We start from the raw sequence: 20,023 nt of genomic DNA, 5'->3' as shown, positions 1-20,023 counted from the left end.
TCCTCTTTTGCTAAATCATTTTTCTGATATTAACTTTATTTGTGACACTTTAGTAGGTGGAAGCCTGAGGGGGAAAATGTTATAGTTCTTTCACAATTCATTAGTTTGTGGATGTTTCTGTTATGTTGTCTCCACATTGAATGACTCATATGTTAAATGAACATGCCTGCCTAAAGGCATGCCCTCAATATTGCAGCCCACAGTGAAACTTGATGCCATTACATATAAAAATGTGCAAGACACTCATGCCTGTTTGAATCCTTGAGAAGTTTTATGCACATTGGACGTGTGTGCTATCAATTACTTACTGAATGTATTTTCTTTTAAAAAGCTGTGTTTTACCATGTCTGATTGCTCTTTTTCACACTGTTGATTTGCTGAGTTTGTAGGCTACATCTGCCTTGTGAGCGTAAGTTGGAACTGAGAAACTAATTTTTTTTTTTTTTTCCCTTGTAAAGTGGCACAGTTTCAGCATATTCATTTCTGGACTATCTGATGAGAGACTATAGAAGTATTTGCTTTCCATTGCCACCTGTGTATTTTTTTAATAATTTAGACAGATTCAGAAATGCTTTTATTTGGGAAGTTGATAGCACAAATCTAATGCTCTCCACGTTGTGAAAATGCTCATCAGAGTGAACCAGTTGGCCTCTGGTGCTCTTGGCTCTCCTTTAATTTTGGCTTTCCTACCAATTTAATTTTTCCTTGTTTAATAAAAATGTGAAAGACAAAACAGATTTACCTATTGACAACATGTGACACAAATTATCACTTATGTTACAGAAGCTTCATACTGGAACACTGCAAGAAGCAGGTCTAAAACTGGCCCAGGGTTCTAGTCCTACACATCTTTAGTATCTGTAATATGGAGATAAAATGTACACTCACAGCAACAAGGTGATAGGCAGGGTTTTGAAAAGTACATGAAGTAAACTTTTTCCAATATTGTTAGGATGTTTTGTTTTGGTTTGATTTGGTTTTGTTTTTTTTTTTTTCATGTGCTATGTAGTAGTATTAACTCTAAGCCTGCACTGATTTGTATATTGAAAATATGTATATAGCTCCAGAATGTTTGTTCTCTGGACAACAGACTTGTGGTTTTGGAAGGAGTAAGACAGAATGCTGTGGTAGAATAGATACAACGTATCATGAGTCAGGTATTTTGGCTTTTAAATAACATTCCTGTTGTACAATTCATAATATGTAGTGGAGGAGTTTATGCCAAAGTGAACAGGTATATTTATATTAAAGAGTGGTCTTCCCATCAATTTTTCACTTAACACTACTCGTAGCTGTACACTGTGTGTGAGTTTTTCTGTCTATGTCCCTGTTCTTTTTCAGAAGGAGATTGTCGATGCTCACCTAACTCTGCTTCCACTGATGTGGAGCTTGTCTGGCCATCTCTTGTCTGGTTTGGGCTGCAAGACTGTAGACACATTAATGAAAACTATGTGCAACTATTAACAAAATTGATCACAATTTCCGGAGGAGACACTGGAAGGCAATAAAAGTAGCCATTTCAATCCTGTTTCTAATTCTAGCACCCCAGACCAAGTCATCTTGGGTCACTTAAGGATGTCTCACTAAAAGAGTGTAAAATGTATAAGGATAAAACAACACTACTGTTTCATCTTCAAGTGGTGGGCAAGGAGAGGGAGGAGGTAGCAAAGTGAAAAGACATCAGGAATCGGCGCTCAGGCCAGATGGATGTGTGAGAGAAGGGTCTGTAGATGCAGAGGGCAGTGCCTCCGCCTCGCTTTTCATGAACCTCAGAGCAACAGCAAGCCAGAAGCTGGGTGTGCTGTGTGTTCCACATCCACAGGTGTAAAAGCCGCCCCACCAGACTGCTGTTCCTGCAGTTTTCTCTGTTCCGAGTCTTTGGCTTGTCAAGATCCTTCATTTGCTAGGAGTGAACCTGGAATCCTACTAGTGTGTGCTAGAGCGTGTACAGTTTTAGTCCTGCTCTCACTTCCCCACCCGCCTTAATGATTTTTTCCTCTCCTGTACTGCGTGATGAAGATGCGCAAGCTCTAAGGTTAAGTTTAGGGCCGACTTTGAGGATCTAATTGGGGTTTCCTATAAGCGGAGGCAGGTTTGATGCCAGGTGCTGCAGGTACTGACCTTTCCCTTTGCCCGTTGAAGCTTTCAGTCCTTTTCTCCCGGGGCGGCGGAACCCAGCACAGGGGGGTGTTGCACAGCAGCACGTTCAAGCGCTCTTCGGTTCTTTAGGAGAGCGATACCGGGAGTCAGACGGTCGCCGGGGCCCAGCTGCCCGCGCCACCGGGGCACTGTCTCCGTCAGAACGAGCAGGGCCCGGCCTCGGCGGCACTAGGACCCCGGGCGGCTCCTCCCGCCCCGGCCCTGAGGGGCGGTTGAGGCGGGGGACGGGACAGCCGGCGGAGGGGGGCGGGGGCGGCGGCGCGCGGACATTTTCCCGCCGCCCATTGGCTGCCCGCGGCGCGCGCGGGGCCGGGCCCGCGCCGCCGGGCTTTTCCCTCAGCTCCTCCCGCCTCCCCGGGCGGCAGGCGCGGTGCTGCCCGCCTTGGCGGTGGTGATTTACACCCCTCGCAGTGCCTTTAGCTAACAGGCCCGCGGTCGGGGTCCTCTGGCGCTGCTGTAGTGTTGTGGTTTTTTTTGTTTTTTTTTTTTTTTTCCTGCTGCTAGAGGGAAACGGTGCGTTTTTCTAACGCAGGTGAGAGCGCCCTGTGAGCCTTGTGGTGCCGGGATCGTGCCTTCCTACGCGGTCCTGGGCCTCGTACGGGAACGGAGACTCTCCCGGCTAGAGCTTCTGTGTACCGTGGAGAAAGGAGTGTAAATAATTATAGATGAAAGCATTTAAAATGGCAAGAAATACCTTGTTCATTTCAGGAAAATAATTTGCACAGCACACAGACCAAAGGATAAGTACAACTTGAAAGTTTACCATGTGAGTTGAAGTAACTTTTTTGCTTCGTTAATGTCAGTTTTCTTCTGTGCATATGTAGCATAAACGTAGGTCTTCCTTTAGTGGATATACAGCAGATTGTGGCAAATGTTTATGTTTTAAAATATGCTTTGTCTCATACTAAGATATCTTCTGTATCATGTCTACATGATACACTAAAAGGCAGGTGTTCTACTCTTACGGTAACTACTGTATGCCCTGCTGAACTCTTTGCAGTTTAATATTTAAAACAAGACATTAAGAAGAGACTTCTGATCATTAAATTAGAATTAAAGTGGAGCAGAAGCTGATATATTATCTGACACTTGGCTTCTATAGCGCCAGTCACAAAGTAATGGCTCTCTTAAACTGTACATTGATCATCAACAAGAAGCTCAGAAATGTCTGTTTCAGGCCAAAAGCTTTTATTACCAAATAAATAGCTTTCATACTATCGGAATGAGCGAAGAAATGCCTTTAAGAAGAAATTTCTTCACATCTAAATGAAGTTAGTTTATACCTTTTCCCCCATGAGTTGAGTTTATTGCAGTTGCCTACTCAAAAAGAAAAAAGTGTGTGGTACAGCTTTGCAGGTAAACATACAGTGAAGTGTATTTCAAGTTATGTATATTCAGTACATATTTTCAGGCATGTAATACAATAGCTTTAGAAAAGCAAAATGTCCCTTTTATTTTAGAAAATGATCAATATTTGTCAATGGAGTATGTTATTAAGATGGTCACAAGCAAAAGCTATACAACTAAAAGGCAAATCTGGCAAGCGACAATTCTTTGACTCACAAATTCCCAGCCTATGTCATCTGCAAAACAGAGTAACTTAAAGAAGGGGAATAAATTTTATGTTGCAATTTCCTGGTGGTGAATGGTCTGCTGTTTTCAGAACACAGGTGAAAGGTATGTTGCCTTGTGGGTTCAGAAATTGTATATTGCCTTTCTGCAACTTGTTGGCTTGCTTTTATGTTTTTTACCTTGCAGACAGTAAGGTCTTCTCAGACCCACAGCTGTACATCGACTGAAATTTCCTTCTCTAACAGAACCAGTACCTGTACCTACATTCAAGTGTGACTGCACAAAGTTTAGGTAGCTCTTTAAATTTCTCAGTTTCTCTCGTCCTGGTACCTGCTGCATTCTCTCTCTCCAAGAAGGAGTTCCTGGGTGATCTTTCAGTTTCTTTGTGCTGTCTATATTATTGACCTTTTGAGTCTTCATTTGTACCCTCTATTGTCCTATGTGATGCTTCAGCCATTGATTTTTGCCCTGTTTACCTGACCCAGCCACTGACTAACCCATGAAGTCCATTCCTTGCTTTGGCAGTGCTGGCAATCTCTCCTTCCTGTTCCCCCGCTATCCCCTGGCCCCCAGACAATACTATGTTCTCTTTACCGTCCCAGACACAGTATAAAAAACTCAAACAAAATACATGAAGCTCTATCCTTACACTCTCTCTTGTTTTTTTTTTTTTTTTTTTTCCCTTGCCTATCTTAATAAAATTAAGACTCTCTGCTCTTTGAGAAAGAACTACGATTTTCTGTGTCTTTGTAATGACATAGCAGGTTAATAATACAGTGGGATAATGTGTTTTCTAGTATGTGCTGTGGCAGTATGGATTTCAAACTAAACCAGGATGATCTAATCAAGATAACCCAGCAGTATAGTGGTGGCATACTAAGGAACTAGTCCTTAAGGTATTTCTAGCTACCTTGTTTGTGGGTCATCAGTAAGTGGTCACTTCTGGGTGCTTTTTAGCAAGATCTGTGATGACAATCCTTGTTAAAATGACCCTTAAAAAAAAAAAAAAAGAAAAAATTGGTAGGGGGGAAAATGTTCAATTTCAGGTCTTTGAAAAATAGACAAACTTCTAATAAACTGGCTGTGATTGGAAATGAGCGAAAACACACTTTAGATAGAACCTGCAGTGATGGAGAAAATGAGTTTATAGTCATGCTGATTTTCATTTTTAATGTGTTTGCCTTTATTTCTGACATAAGAGCTTAATGTGTCCAAACTTTAGTTGTTTCAAAATCTTCTATGACTATACTGTTGTGATTGAGCAATTAATAGCATTTAAAGCAAACTTTTATAAAAGTTACTGCGAGATTGTGAATAAAAGTTCAATAGTGAAATCAAGTTGCTATTCCCTTTTTTTAATTGATGTTTTTACATAGGAGTTACCATATTGGCTTAAACCATAATACAGTTTTCTGTTTCACTAGTAAATGTATCCCAGTGCTTCGGTTGATGTTAACTCCAAATAAGTTTCTTCCCTATTTCTTTACATAGTAACCATTTTGATCTATACTGTTGTTGATAGGGACATTGTATATACAGTAATAACTGAATTTCCTTAATAATCAATATGAATAAATTACATATGATGTGAAAACCACTTTTGATCAGTTTTGAATTTTCCTCACTTTGGATGTTTCTCTGTATTTTTTTTCTTGTGTTGTAAGTTAGCAAGCATAGAAATGTCTGATCTGACCTCTCTAGAGCAGTTATTATTTTATCTGTCCACGCATAATACTCTTGATTTTAAACTTCCTAATTTCTCCTCATAGAATATTTTCAGTGTTTATCATTGCTCACATTTGAACCCTTTCCAGTTCTTTAGTATCCTTTTGGAGCAGGGGTGACCTGTACCTTGTGGGTTTTTTTCTGGTAAGGTCACAACACTGATTTTTGTAATCCTATTACACAGGCTTTCTTCTAATTCTCTTCAGTTGTTTAAGCAGCCTGTTTTATTATTTTTGTTTTGATTGTAGTAGCATATTGAGCGGAGGTTTTTCACTAAGCTGCTGAAGTGGTGCCCTGGTTCCTTCCTGAAGCCAAAGCATCTGGTGTTCTTTCCCGTTACGGCACAGCTGATCTGATGAACGACTTCCATTAAAGAGAGGCAGTCCTACCACCTCCCTTGCGCCTGACACTGGCATTCATCTGCCCCAGGGATCCAGTGCATGCAACTACACTGTTAAAAAGCAATCCCAGTCTTACCAGTAAGAGGTTGATTTTTCTCTTGGTTTGTTCCCTGAGCAGGCTTACCAGTGACAGCTGTTGCTGTTGTTGCAGGGGGAATAGAGGAGCACATGGCAAAAGAAGGAGGAGGCAGAAGTATGAACGTGTCCTCTCTGCAGTGGCCTTCATCAGATCACTTTAAGTAGCATGAAACTATGCAGCATTGCAACAGAAGTATTAAGACTGGCATAAATGCTGCATGGATGGAAATGTATGTGTAAGCATAAGGTGAAATAGTGAAACAAAGGGTTAAAGAAATGGCCTGTACTGATAACGAAGGATGCTGTTTCCAGGACACCATTTCCAGCAGTATCTGTGTGCCACAGCCCAGATGACTTGCCAGCGGAAGACCTTACATCCTAACAGCAGGAGGATGGCAGCAAGGCTGTAGTATATCACATACACAGTTCTTTTTCCTGTTAGCCAAACAGAAGAGATTGCAGGCATACATTTCAGACATATGTCTAACAAGGAGGACCAGATAATGGGCAGCAATATGGCCTAAAATTTATGGAAGGCTAGGTAAGCAGGATCCTGAGGCAAAGGACTGTCTTGTCACAGCTGATGATTCCTGAAGGATATCCTAAAGGATCTGCTCAAAAAACTAGGTTTTGACTGCTAATTAAGAACAACCCCTGAAACAGGGTGAAGACTTAATAGCTGATGGCCCTTGTCTCCTGCTTTGCTTATAAGTGATCTTGGCCAGACCATTTGGAGAGAGAAGTCTCAGTGCTTGTGAGTAATGAGCATAAGAGTGTGAGTGAATTAAATCTGTGGAAGGATAAATTTCTGTGAGTAATGTCAACTTATCTGGAGATTTTGTAGGTAACTTACCTTCTCCTTGCCTAACACATTGAGTTTTATTACACTAAGTTCCCTACTGTTGCACCTTTAATTTGAAACCTCATAAAACAGAGGCTGTTTTCTCTTGGGCTTATTTTAGTATGTGTTTGTTATCTATCATCAATTAAACCTGATTTGGCATTTTTGGGGTCTGCTTAATAATTTTAGTTAGACTAGCAGTTTTCCATGATTCCAAGTAACCTAAATAATAGCAGGTTTTATGACATGGTACTCGCCTCAGTTTCTAGATGATTAACAACTATACCATAACATAGGACCAAATACATTCTTTTGATCCACTTTGCAATTAACTCTTTGCCATTAATGAAATTTATTATAATGAAATTGATCATTTAATCCAATATTTTGCCTTGTTTATTCTCATCAGGTTTTGATCTGTGACTGTCTGTGTCTTAGATGTTTTTTTTGTTTGATTGCTTCAGGAGTAATTCTTCTTCAGCCTTTAAAAGAACTTCTGTTACCTGGATGAATAAATCCGAAGCAAGAACTAGATCATCAGCAGTAGTAGTCGCTCTGTTCTGTTTCTTTTGTACATGCTGACTGCTATGACTTTTGCTTATTGTTTGTACTAGAATTAGATTTCCAAATTTGTATGAGACTCCTATTAGATTCAAGTAACTTCTTGAAGCTCATTGTTTCTTCATAATGTTTTATTATCTTTCCCAGCAACAAGCATGTTTTTGTAGACTTGGAGATTTTCTTGGCATGTAAGATATATCTAGTGGGTTTGCTTCCTTATTTTGGGCTCTAGGGACTTTCTTCATGTTACTGAAATCTCCTTTTTATTAGGGTATATTTAAAGTTCAGTAAATTTAACAGGGAGAAGCATGCATTATGGGGCATGAACTCTTCTCGTATGTGAAGGAGCTCCATATATTTCTTACTTTTACCTTACCAGTTTTACATTTTACCATTTACTCATAGATTGTTTCAGAAAATATCTTATGACATCTGTCCCACACATGACAAGGGTTTCCATGGTTTGTTTCCCCCCCACACCATGCTTCCTCTGCCAAAAATTCTGTATCCATCCTGGATCCACGTATACCTTCCCATCACTCTTATTCTCCCTTCTCTTTCACTGTGTTGAATTGTTTTGAGGATTTGCCCATCCTTCAGACTGGGGAGAAAAGCAACTGGTGCCAGCCATGAACACATTTCAGCTCTTTGTTATAGGATTAAGAAATTTAGAAAATAAGACAGTTGATGCATAGTTGTGTATCTTCTACCTGGCATGTGTGCATAATTGTATGATACTTACATGATCAGGTATTGTTAAATGAAATGCTGTATAGCAGTTTAAGATTGTTTTTGTATTATTGTAAGATAGTGTTGGGCACTGAAGTTCTTGTGATGCTAAAGCACCACACAAACACGGGCTGAAAAGATTATCTACAATCCTAATATTTGCAGTGTAAATATAATACTATTGCAAAGAGAAAATACACACAGATGAGAAGGGAGATAATAGGAGTTGAGGGGGGACATTCATACTTCAGGTGTATAACTCATGTACCTGAATCAAAAGACTGATCTCCCTAGGCCATTTCCACAGCTTATCCAGAGACTCCTTTAGAGGACAGCTTTGAATGTTTTAGGAGTTCCTTCATCAAAATCACTCTCAACAGGAACCTCTCTCCATTTAGTGTATAGGAGGATCTATCCCCCAACATCCCACGCTTGCCTACTTTAGATACTTAAGAATAAGTGGTGTGTATATACCTTCTTATTGCATATTTTGCTTGTAGGGGCTGTAGGGGCATCTTAGTAAGCTGAATTTCAGAGAAAGCTTTGAAGAACAGCAATGAAGTATGTTTTCAAATCTTTAAGGGAGTTTCCCCAAAGTGTAAGATGTAAAACAGGAAAAGGCATAAGAGGTTCACTTGAAAATATAATGTGGGTGAGAGAGGAGCTGGAAGCTGGACTCCTGACACTGAATGACAGGTGGGAGATAGGAAGGGAAAAAATACAAGAAGAATCTCTGATTATTTATTTATTTATTTTCAGTAAAAAGTTGGGGGGTTTTGAAAGTGTTTTAGCCAAACACTAAAATAAAGAAATTGGACAGTATGATCTAACGGTCTTTTCAGCTTTATGTTTCATGAAAATTGGCCTGGCTTCAAATGCTAGCAAACCACAGCTGGCTTCCTGACGGTGATTAAGGAACAATAGGTGTGGCGGTGATAAGTGAGGAAGGGCCTTGAAAATGAATACAAGTAACAAATATTACAGGAGAAGTCAGGGAGAGCTTTGGAGACAGTGGTGAGTTCTCCAAGTGATCGACTAGGAGAAGGTTCTTTGCAGCAGTTTTCTGAATGCATGTGAGTGATACTAGGTTGCGTTTCTCAAAAGCAGAGAGAAAAATGTTGCTGAATCAAAATGCAATGGTGATGATAACCTGATTGAATGCTTCAGATGATTGGAAGGATTAAGAAAAATACCATCTTGGAAATGTTGCACTGAAAGTATCTGCATATTATGAATATGAATTTTAGGATTTGGAGTAAATTTGGGATCTGAGGTGGACACTGGAGTTATATGTCTGAACAGTAGACAGGATGATGGTGTAGCTATGCAGCTTTGTATGTGTCACCAGCAATTAAGTCACTCATATGAAAACCTTACAGATTTGTCCTCAAACATAATTGTATTGTTTATTATTTGGAGCTTTTCATACCTACAATTGCTTCCCAAGTAATAGCGTTTAGAGTATTTCCCCACCTGCCACCAAGGACTGGACGTTAATTGTTCGGTTTGATTTGCTATGCTGCAGTGGGATGGCTAGCAAGAAAAGGTGTGTTTTGCGTTTGCTGGGAAGGCACTGATGTTTTTATTTGGTTTATAGTAATAATGAACACTGGGTACAGTAATTTCTTTACAAATAAGTTATTAAGTCTTCTAATAACTATATAGTACTTCAATAATATAATTCATTGATGCAGTTCCTTTTTCTGACCCTGCCTGATGTTGTAAGAATTCTCCCCAGCAGGAGGAAGCTTCCAGTTTGCTCGAGGCTTTCATAGGCAGGCCCTGTACCAGCCACAGTCATCCTTTCCTTCCCACTTCACCATGTCCCAGAACTCACAGGTTGAGAAGGGGGACTGGAGAAAGGACAGAGGAAATAACATGTGCTCTTGGCTAATTTTCCACTGGCATATTGTTGTACGGGCACGGTAGCAAACAGGTGTGAATTAGAATTGTTTCTAGGCTTTTCTCACTTAAACCAGAGATGAGGCAACTTCAGTATCAGGGAGGCATAACCCCAAGAAAAACACCGAAAGGCTTTATATTTTCTTTCTTGTTACTGGTATAATAGATACATTTCTACCAGGTGTGGAAATATAAACAATGCGTTTTCCCAAGAGCAAGAAGAAATATTGTCTTAGGTGTCTAGTAGTTAGGTGTCTGCGTTTAAATATTAACGTATGTAGTATGCTCAGGGAAAAGAAATGTAAAAGTTGCCTTTCCTCAGAATAGTAACTCTCTAGAAAATAATTTGATATTAATAGCCTTTCAAAAGTTTCAGGTTATTTAGAGAAAGACCAGTGATGGTTAGGTAAGGCAGTAAATGACCTTTTGCTTGCTAAAAATTTGTGAATTCATAAATTTGTGAGCAAACGCACTTCATGGCATGCCAGACATCTGCAGGCAAAAAGTGCAAGAAAAAAGTCTGCGGGATCCGGGCGGCTGGGTGCTGGCAGGTCAGGCATCCCCCTGCACGCAGCGCGGCGCAGCCCTGCTGGGGTGTGTGTCCTGCCCCCCGGCACGCTACTGAGCAGCAGACAGGTTTTAGTCTGTAACTGTCTTGAGATGAAAGCGTTGCCTTCTCCTGCAGATTTGGGGAATCAGATCTGTCTTGCATATCTATGAGTTTCCTCATACATGAAGTAGTCTAAGTCAAGTCAGTGTCATACTTTGGCAAAAAGGGCATCTTAATGTCCATGTGCATAGTGAACAGACAGTGTACATAGCATTTTTTCACCTAGAAAAAAAAACAATTCAAGTCCTTACCTCTCCATTAGTGCTGTAGATAAATCAGCATCTCTTTCAGTGAATTTCAGGTGTTCGTGTCCTCGCTTATCTTGGAATAATTTTTGAACTAATTTATCTCATATAAAGGATCTTGCTGCATCTTAAGCCATGAAGTAGGGGAAGTAATCAGAGATAGTTGATTCTCTTTAACCTTTTTTTTTTTTTTTTTTTTGACAGAAAATGTGTTTATATTGATTTGTCTGGTTACATGCTGATCTCTGAAGGTGTAACTCTACTATATTAAAAGGAAGAACAATATAGTTCTGGGCAACCTCATACTGTCTTTGGTCTGTCTGTCTCAAAGAGGTAGTACTGGTGAAGGTGTAAGGTGCAGTGACAGAAAAAGAAGGTGCAAGGTGCAGCAGAAGGCACGGACCCCTTCCTGAGGTGGACGATAAGTGCTGCTGCTGAAGTTCAGATGACACGATACTCCACGGTGTAGCCCGTGGCTCTATGTGCTTGCTCTGCCATAAACCTGATATTCCTGTAGCATCTTCACTGCTGCTGTCATACATTCCTGTTGTATTAAAGCCTGTATTTCAGTAGGCAAACCTCCTTACAAAGTAGACTATTTTTGGAGACTGTATGTTTTCTCACTGGTAATGTTTTCTCATGTGTATGATACTAGGTGTATGCCACCCTGAGATTTTTATTAGTATGTTAGGGAGAAACATCAGCATATAACAGTGACTTCATCTAACACACTGCCAAGCTAGAACTTCTCACAACCTTCAGATGGGCATAACAGTGAATGTTTTTATAGAAATAGTATTACTTTCTGTCAGTTTTACAGTATTTTAAAATATGGTAAGATTATCTCATTTTAGTTTTTGCCTCCATGTTACTAAGAGACTAAAAATCTATATGTCTAGAAATGAAGAGTTGATGAAGATAAAAATATCCCCTTTATTGATTTTACACCACTCTTATTTAAAATAATAAAACAAATTATATGTAAATATGAAAGAGCAGCAGCACGCAGGAGATGAGCAAACACACTGTAGATACTTGTGCTTGCCTGAAGGGGAGTATGCTGTGATCAATTAATGCTACATAAACCTCTTGATATAAGATACCACTGTAGCCTTTCCTGTAGCTGCATCATGTTGTGGTAAAAATGTAAATCTTGTAATCATCTAGACACTCAGATTATTTTCCTGGGACTAGTTTGATGTCTCTTTAATTAGAGTTGTGCGCTATGGTACCTGATTTCATCCTTTTTCTGTTTACATATTTAGGCTGTAATCCTGCCACTGGATTTGTTCAAATGGACCTTGATAGCCTTGATAGTTAATGGGAGTCTGGATGACCACAAGTTTCTACTCTGAAGATCTGATTGTAGGCCTGAACCTAAATTTCTGTTTTATTCCTCTGACTGTTTGCTTCTAATTCATGAAAATCATCCTACAAAACAGTATTTTCTTTGAGTCTCACGCACATCTACTTCAGTAGCATTCAGACACCGTGTGCTTGGGATATTGTCAGGCATTGTTAAAATATTTCTGTTGTGTCATGTGCCAAAACCTCATGATTGCCTTGATTATTGTGTTATATTTTTATATTCAGTGGTTTCCTACCTAAAATGGAGATCATCACCTGCATTTTCAGTCATTGTGGTATTTGTCCCAACTCAGATTTTGAAGTCAGAGTAAATGTGGGAACTATATTCAGGTCATTTTTAAAGATGCTGGTAGGTTTGCTTTTTATTCATTTGACACAGAGTACATCTATTTTATTTTATTTTTCAATGTGCTATTTTCTTAGTAGCCTACTATTACTGAAAGCTTTCAATATGATGATACACTGTGATGTAGAACAATAAAATAAGTAGGAAAAGACACTAACTTTTAGTAGTTCTCTTGTTGCTTTTCTATTTCTGTGGCTGTTGTTACATGACACACTATACAGCTGAGAGTGAGGATATTTTTATTTTTGTGAACCAAAGAATATCTTTTGTTTACACTGAGTGCTGGTCCCTGTCCTGTTCCTTATGACTATGTTGCAGTTTCACTGAGCACCAAGTAGAAGCTGGAAAGGACTTTGCAAAATCACATTAAAAATAGAGTTTGAGGGGAAAAATGGATATGCTCCATCTCTATGCATGTTACTATTTATATTTTATAGACTTTTTAAAGCAAGTATGTAGCAATATAGGATAATTAACGGATTAAAAGATCCAAAACTTTCTCTGTATGTAGTGACTCAGAAATACCTTCATTTTTTTTCCTTTGTAGGCTTATTACAATGGTATCTAAGAGCTTCACAGTATTTGATGAATTTTTGCATATTCCCAGAACAGCAGAAAAGCACAGCTGTCCTGTTTGACCAAGGAGAAAACCAAACCACTCAGTCAGTAGTAAAGTCAGTGTTATTCACTGGGTTCTCCTGCCTTTTAACCTTGTGCCTCCAGCTCCATTTCTCCCTCAAAAGCCAAAGCTTCCATTATAATCAGCTGCTTTGCATTTCTACGTGAAAGGCCCAAGGTGTTTTGGTTCGGACTCCCAGAAAATGAGGAAGACCAGGTCGGTGGCCGTCTGCCAAGGTGCCGGGTCTGACTCGCTCCTCGTTCACAGAAGCTGATGGTGAAGGCAGAGGCAGAACTGAGTGTTCCTGTGTGGCGTTCAACTGCCTTAACCACATGCCCATCTCACTCTTCCTGTAGTTGTCTGTCTTGTTCTCTGCACGACTTCTAGAGCAAACACATATACCAACCTATAAATACTCCGATTCGATACACAACCCTGATTCATTTCCTGAGCAGCGTGTGTCCTGCACACACAGGGCAGCTGTGGTCCTGTGGAAAAGTTTAGCAGAGTGGATAAGTCCAAATATTAAGACTATTAAGTATTTAAACTTTGCAGGTAAATAATATTCTTTTAATGGAGCTTATTATAGCTATAGCTTGAAGTGTTTTTATCAAGGAGCAGGAAAAAATGAATGCTTTCCTATCTGTTTGTAACCGTTTCCCTGTCTAGCATCGGAACTTGAATATTTCAGCTCCAGCGAAATCCAGGATATTAGCTGGTCAGAGATGGCTGGCCAGCTCTTGGGAGGAAGGGAGGGAAGAAGGCTGGGTAGTAAAGGCCATGGGTATGCCCAGTTTGCCTTCAGTCTCGGGGACCATTTGTGGGAAGTTTACCCTAGCCTTTGTTTTCGGTATTCCTAACCCAAGAAATGAGCTCTTCTGGAGTTTCTCCGTAAAACAGATGTTGGGGGTACGCCATGTGTTGCTGTAGTCTGCTAAGGGTGTAAATAAAGAAATGAAAAACAAAGGTGGGTTGTTTTCCTATCCATGTTTTTCTGTTGGCAAATAAGAGGAGGCATTCCTCAGGTCTCCGGCTTTCTCCCAGATTAATTTCAGGGGCAATCCATGTGATTCTTGATCTCAAAAATATGTAGCAAAAACTTTTATAATAGAAAAATTTTGCTCTCATCTTCCCCCTTTAGTCTTCTTCCCGGTCAAACTGTAGTGGCCTGTTGTGTTTGTAAACTACCAAGGACGGTGTGTAGACCCCAGTGGTGTTGGGAATTGCACACTCATCTCTTTATCTTTTCTGTTAGACTTGATTAGGATGGCAAGTTTTTTCCAAAGAAATCTTGCCACACTGTGGAGTAGGTTTCAGTTTTTGTTAATGTTCTACCATATCCATGAATGACACTTGAGATTTGGTGACCAGGCTAGTGATTTGCTATGAGGAAAACAAAGCAAACCCATGGTTTGCTTTTGCATATTTTTCTCTGGGTTATACAGTCTTCCCACAAGCAATACAGCAAATTCAGATGTCCTGCAAACAGTGCCAGAGATGATACTGGGATATATAGGTAGTTAGGAAAATTTTGGTCAAGCCATTCTCTGAAATTCATAAAAATCAAAATGCTTGCAAAAGTACGTCAGTTCTACTGGAATTTTGTTGTAAAGAAAAAATTAAACCCCTGCTTTTAACACTTGGTGTTTTGTTTTTGGTTTTTTTTTGTTATTTTTTGTAATAAGGATCAGTTTTCAAAGTTTCACAGCTGCAGAGAAGTTGTGGGAACAGGAGGAATGAGTCTTGATAGGGCAGAATCACCTTAAGCCAGTATTTCAACACAACATTTTATATCGTGAAACCGTGGCCTGAAACTGCTGCCTGTCATATCAGATATATTATCACTGATTTATTATCCTTCTTCATCTTACGCATTGTAACCTTTTGGTTGGGATTGTTTTTCTTTTCTGAGGCTTTTTTTTTTTGTTGGCTTTGTTTTTGGGGGGGTTGGTTTGTTGGTGTTTTTTTTTTTACCAGCATCGAGTGTTAGGGAGCCCTGATCCATGACTTGGCTTCCAGGTACTAGGATAACACAAGTAGTAATCATGCATGCTGCTAAAAATTTTCTACCTTATTTCCATTTGCATTTGTTTACCTTCAGCTTCCAGTCATTGATTCTTGTTACGCCTTTCTCTGATGGATTAAAGAGCTCTTTAGTACTCACTGTTTTCTCCCCAGGAAGGTGCTTTTACCCTGTAATCAAGTTACTTCTCAATCTTCTTTTTTTTTTCTTAAGCTAAACAGAATGAGTTTTTTATGATTTCATTATTTTTGTGGCTTTTTTTCTATTCCTTCTCTAATTTTTCTATTAAAAAGAGAGACATAAACCTGTATTTTCCTAGTCACATACACAAAAATAAAATTACTTCACTAGTTACTCCTTAATTCGTATGGTCAAAAATGGATGATTTTGCAAGGCCAGATAAAATACACAATTATTTAATATGACTTCAACACATCTGAGTATGTAATTATTAGAGGACAGAAAAGGATCATTTTAAAAACATTTAAATGCTTCATAAATTTACACAGGGCTATCTAATCAGCAAGAGTGGGTGTGCAGGAGAGGTTGCAAAAGTATTTCTGTTTGTGTTGAGGCTTTTAAGGAGACCGAAGTGAAAATAAGTTATTGGCTTAATTGTAAAGCAACAATAACACCTGAAAACATTAAGTGCTATGGATAACACGGTAATATGTACTTGCCAAAATTCTGTAGGATTGAATGCAAAACCTTTGTTAGTAACAGACTACCTGGGCCACTGGAAATGGAGACTGTGAATGGACGTGAATATATGCACCCCTTACATCCATTTAATCCCGTGCGTAACCACTTGCTTACATTTGGAAACCCTAGAACAGCTATGTAATCTGTTATGCTCTAATAAAAGAAATGATATAGTATCAAGAATTACTTTTGTAATGGCTATCTCCATTAAGTCATACAAGAGTTCAAACAGTCAAAATCCACAGCTTCAGAGAAGCTCTCGAAAGTCTTACTACTTCAGCATTTCATACCAAAGGAATGGGTACTCATTTTGATTTTTATCTGTACTTTAGGACAAGGTTGAGTTAAATTTACTCTAAGGAGACTAAGACTAAGACTGTCAAAGCATCTCGGCCTACCCAGTGGCTTTTATGAATATCATGCATACCAGCATCTGAAATCCACACGGCCAGATCCACACTTATCCCTCACGGAAACCATCAGATTTTATTAAATTGAACTACAGATTTTTTAAACTCCCAGTGCTGCAGATCAATTTAATGCAAGTTTATCTAACGTTGTGTCTTACACAAATTTGAGGTCAACATGTTGCCTTTCTGTCCACACCAGCTTCTTGCTTTTTGACTTCATAAAGCGTACGCCTTTCTGTTGTGGCAGAATGCCCTCAGTGAAATATGGGGCATATTCAATAAGGGACTTAATGTGTTTCAGCAGAATTAAAGTTCATGGAAACATGGTAAATGAGAAAAAAAGGGGAACTAAAATAATGTAAAAGACTTAAAATCCTCTAAAACTCCTGAAAAAGGAGTAAAGGCAAATAAGGACAAAATAGAAAGACAAATGGCCTCTAGTTAAGAAAGTACTAATCTAAATAGTTTTAGACTACCAGTGTGTGTTAATGAAAATGTTAATACGAACATTTTGGTACCACTGAGTGACTTGGGGTAGAAGTTGTCCCCCTGTGATGATGAGCTCACAGAGCCCTTTTCAAAACAACTATCTGTTGGAAAGAGATGAGAGAAGTGAGCATTCCCTAGAAAGCCTTTTGGTATCCCAGGCTTAGTTGATATAAAGTGTATCATTTCTTACACCCTAGGTTGCCTCAGTTTCTCCTCCTGAGTCTCTCAAGTCCTGGAAAAGAACCCTTAAATAAAGGGAGATGATGGCACTGGGAAAGAAGATCGTAGAAGAAACAGGACAATTGTGATAGAGACTGGAGACAGTCCCTGTAAGAATACTAGCACGACTCCATTTCTCTGAACAGCCATTTGATAGGTGATCCTCCTTCCTGAACCAGTAATAAATTGGTATGGCTGCATGTAACGGTAGGTGTTTGACCAATGCAGCACCCACTGGAGTATAATATATACTGGATAACCAGTATATTATTAGTGCATTATTATATATTATATAGTGGGGGGAGAGGGGTGGTTGCTAGAAAATTACTTTCCCATTAAATAGTGCTACTGATGGGTATTTGGTGAGCAGGTGCAGCTGCCACAGTGCCTTTTCCATCTTATCTTTGCACAGGAGTGTGAGGGCAAGAAGAGGAGAGAAAGGGGACAGAAAGCAGAGAGGTGGAGAAAGGATAGCAGTTTTTTGAGGCTTCCGCTCTTCCAGGATATGTTCTTTGCCCTCCTTAAGTGATGCACTCTGATAACCTGTAGAGCACCATATCTCGTTGGGAAGTTAGTAAGTTAATGAAGTTGCTGAATGTGTGGACAATTCCTCAAATGAATGAGAAATGCTCCATTGTCTACCATTGCGTTGTCAGGGATGAGACGGATGCTACTCAGTGACAGCCATCTACACTTGGCTGTGTTCAGTGAGAGGGCAAGACTGTCCTGTCAAAGTCTTCAAGGCCCTTTTTGAAGCTGGAAGCTAATGGTTATTTCCTCCAGCAGTTCCTGTGACTGCTTGTATGCAGTGTAGACATCACAGCAGATCCCGTGTCATTACCGGATGCTGATGTGTGCTTCATCCCCCGTTTCTTCGGATATCAGCATCCCATAAATTCACATTATTTTCCTGTTTTGTGGAGATAATACTGTGCTAGGATTTTGAATATCAGGGACTCTCTTGTTGTTAAGGCGAGTTCTGCATATTCAGAAGCAGATGGTTTAGCCTGTGTTGCAGATACAGAGAGAGTCCTGTATAAAGGATCAGAGTACAGGTCAGAGTGATATTTGTATATTGTGTATTTTCAGAAGGATATAGATAAGGGAATAGTAGCTCTGTTCCAGCACTGTACCTGGCTCAAGGAATCTTTCCAATTTGACATGTAGCATTGAGGGCTATGTAAAGGAGTCCCAGACGTGAGGGAGCATATCTTGTTGAATCTGCTGGGCTGGGTAAAACAGGAAGGAAGGGAATCTCGGATATTTTTTGTCACCTTAGGCCTGGTTGGATTCTGCCTATTCAGGTGTAGAAGCCTAGTAGTGGTGTCATCGTCAGAGACTTACCTGCCTCTAGATGGGAGTGAGGGAGGCTGAGTACTAATACCTTTAGAGGAGAGTGTCTGTGAAGGTGGACAGCAGCGTTATGGGTTTCTTAGAAGCAAATGATAACTCTATCTTGGTGGTGGACTTGAGCGTACAGTCACATAAATGGTCTGGAGATTTTGGAGAGGAATTGAATATTTCATGCAGTGTTTCCAGAAAGTTGAAGAGATAAGTGGTTGTTGCACTGCATGTTGTGCTCTCAGCAAAGCAAACATCTCAACAGGTCAGTGATTTCAGAAATAGTGCGGTTCTAGAAGAACATCTCTTGAACACCTTTTTGCTGTTGAAGCTGAACACAGTTCCTGTCTCTCTGAAACTCTCCATTGAGAGCTTCACAGAAGCAATTGAAGAAGTTATGTTCTTATACATAAGGAGTAAGATGCCAAAGGAATCACATGTCATAATAGTAAATAATTTGCATTACTGATACCGTGGAATGGTTACTTTCCATACACATTTTCACTGCGAAAAAAATGTTCATGGTATACTGATCGTCAGCAGAAAAGTCCATACTGATGTATCTTCATCAGTCTTGCCCACTTTGTGAGCTGACCGGTGTGGCTATACGCTTTCTCTACAAAATATCTTTTCTTGGTTACTTTACTGTATATCTGTTAATTCCTCAAGAAGCGTCCAAATCTTAATGTCATCCGTTCTATTCGCACTGTGTAAGTACTGACCCTGATTCAAGAACGTATCAGCTCTAGAAACAACGGGATTGTCTGCAGGCCTCCCATGTCAACAAAAATCAGCTGGTTCACACGTGAAGCCTGGCGAGGAAATGACTGCAGCGGCACCGGTGCCATCCCTGCTCCCTGCCTGCCTCTCCCAGACCACTTCCTTCGGTCAGCCGAGGTTACCTTGTCTGGCTGCTACTTCTCCTAGTTACCAACTACTCGCACATCTAGAGTAGCCGGCCACACAGAAAGGACGAACAGCTTTCTGAAACCCTGTTCTCTAGATAATGCTCACTAACCGAAGAGAGCCAGCAATATATGCAGATTACTTGATGCAATCTGAGCAAATCCAGTCGGAAAGGTAAAGCAAAGCACATTCCATGCAGTGTTATTATTTGTAGCCATGCTAACTCTCCTTTCTTTGAATGGAGTCTTTTTCTTTCAGAAATTATTTTGGGGAAATACTTGAAGCATCTCCTGAAGATTTCAAATAAGATACCAGAGGAAAAAAATCATTATAAGTCTGCATCCAATAAGCAACTGAGGATTGTGTTCATCTGGGTTGCAACCATGCTGGCATCGCAGCCCCCAGGAAAAGGGCAAATATGACCAGTGCTTTTTCCAAGTGCACTGCAAACAACCTACCCACTGTATGGCGTGGAAGTGTTAAAAGCAACAGTGACAATTTAAATCACCAACAGCTCCATCATAAGTGCATGTGTCCAGGTGCCCTGTCTCTGCAGATGTCTTGCTTTTGAGCTGAAAATGTAACATTTTTGTTGAGAAAAGCTTTCAGATCGTGTTAAAAATAGCCTAATAGTAGCTTTGGATTTGACTGACAAGCTAGTCTTTGTTGTGTCATTTTCACTGTAATATTGTCTTAATTTTGACCCGAAGAAACAATGATCTCATTCCTCGGGAGGGAGGACAGAGTGACAAAATCCGGAGGTCCAGTGATGACAC

At 39.9% G+C, this 20,023-nt stretch overlaps 1 long non-coding RNA gene across 6 annotated transcripts in view; it reads left to right on the top strand.

Annotated features, from left to right (window-relative positions):
- LOC116959113 overlaps positions 1 to 12,695 on the top strand; it is a 36,517-nt gene extending 23,822 nt beyond the window's left edge. For 5 of the 6 annotated variants that reach the window (XR_004405644.2, XR_004405645.2, XR_004405647.2 and 2 more), the window contains one exon: positions 12,090 to 12,695. This is a non-coding gene — a long non-coding RNA (uncharacterized LOC116959113). Of the gene's footprint in view, positions 1 to 3,918; positions 5,325 to 12,089 lie in introns of those variants that run through there. The other variant, XR_004405649.2, reaches the window with a different exon arrangement.
- The last annotated feature ends 7,328 nt before the right edge of the window (positions 12,696 to 20,023 follow it).

Source organism: Tyto alba, unplaced genomic scaffold (assembly GCF_018691265.1).
Source record: "Tyto alba isolate M040663 unplaced genomic scaffold, T.alba_DEE_v4.0 Super-Scaffold_2, whole genome shotgun sequence".
Lineage (NCBI taxonomy): Eukaryota > Metazoa > Chordata > Aves > Strigiformes > Tytonidae > Tyto > Tyto alba.
Note: the sequence above shows the minus strand (reverse complement) of the source record. Positions and strands in the feature narration are given on the sequence as shown.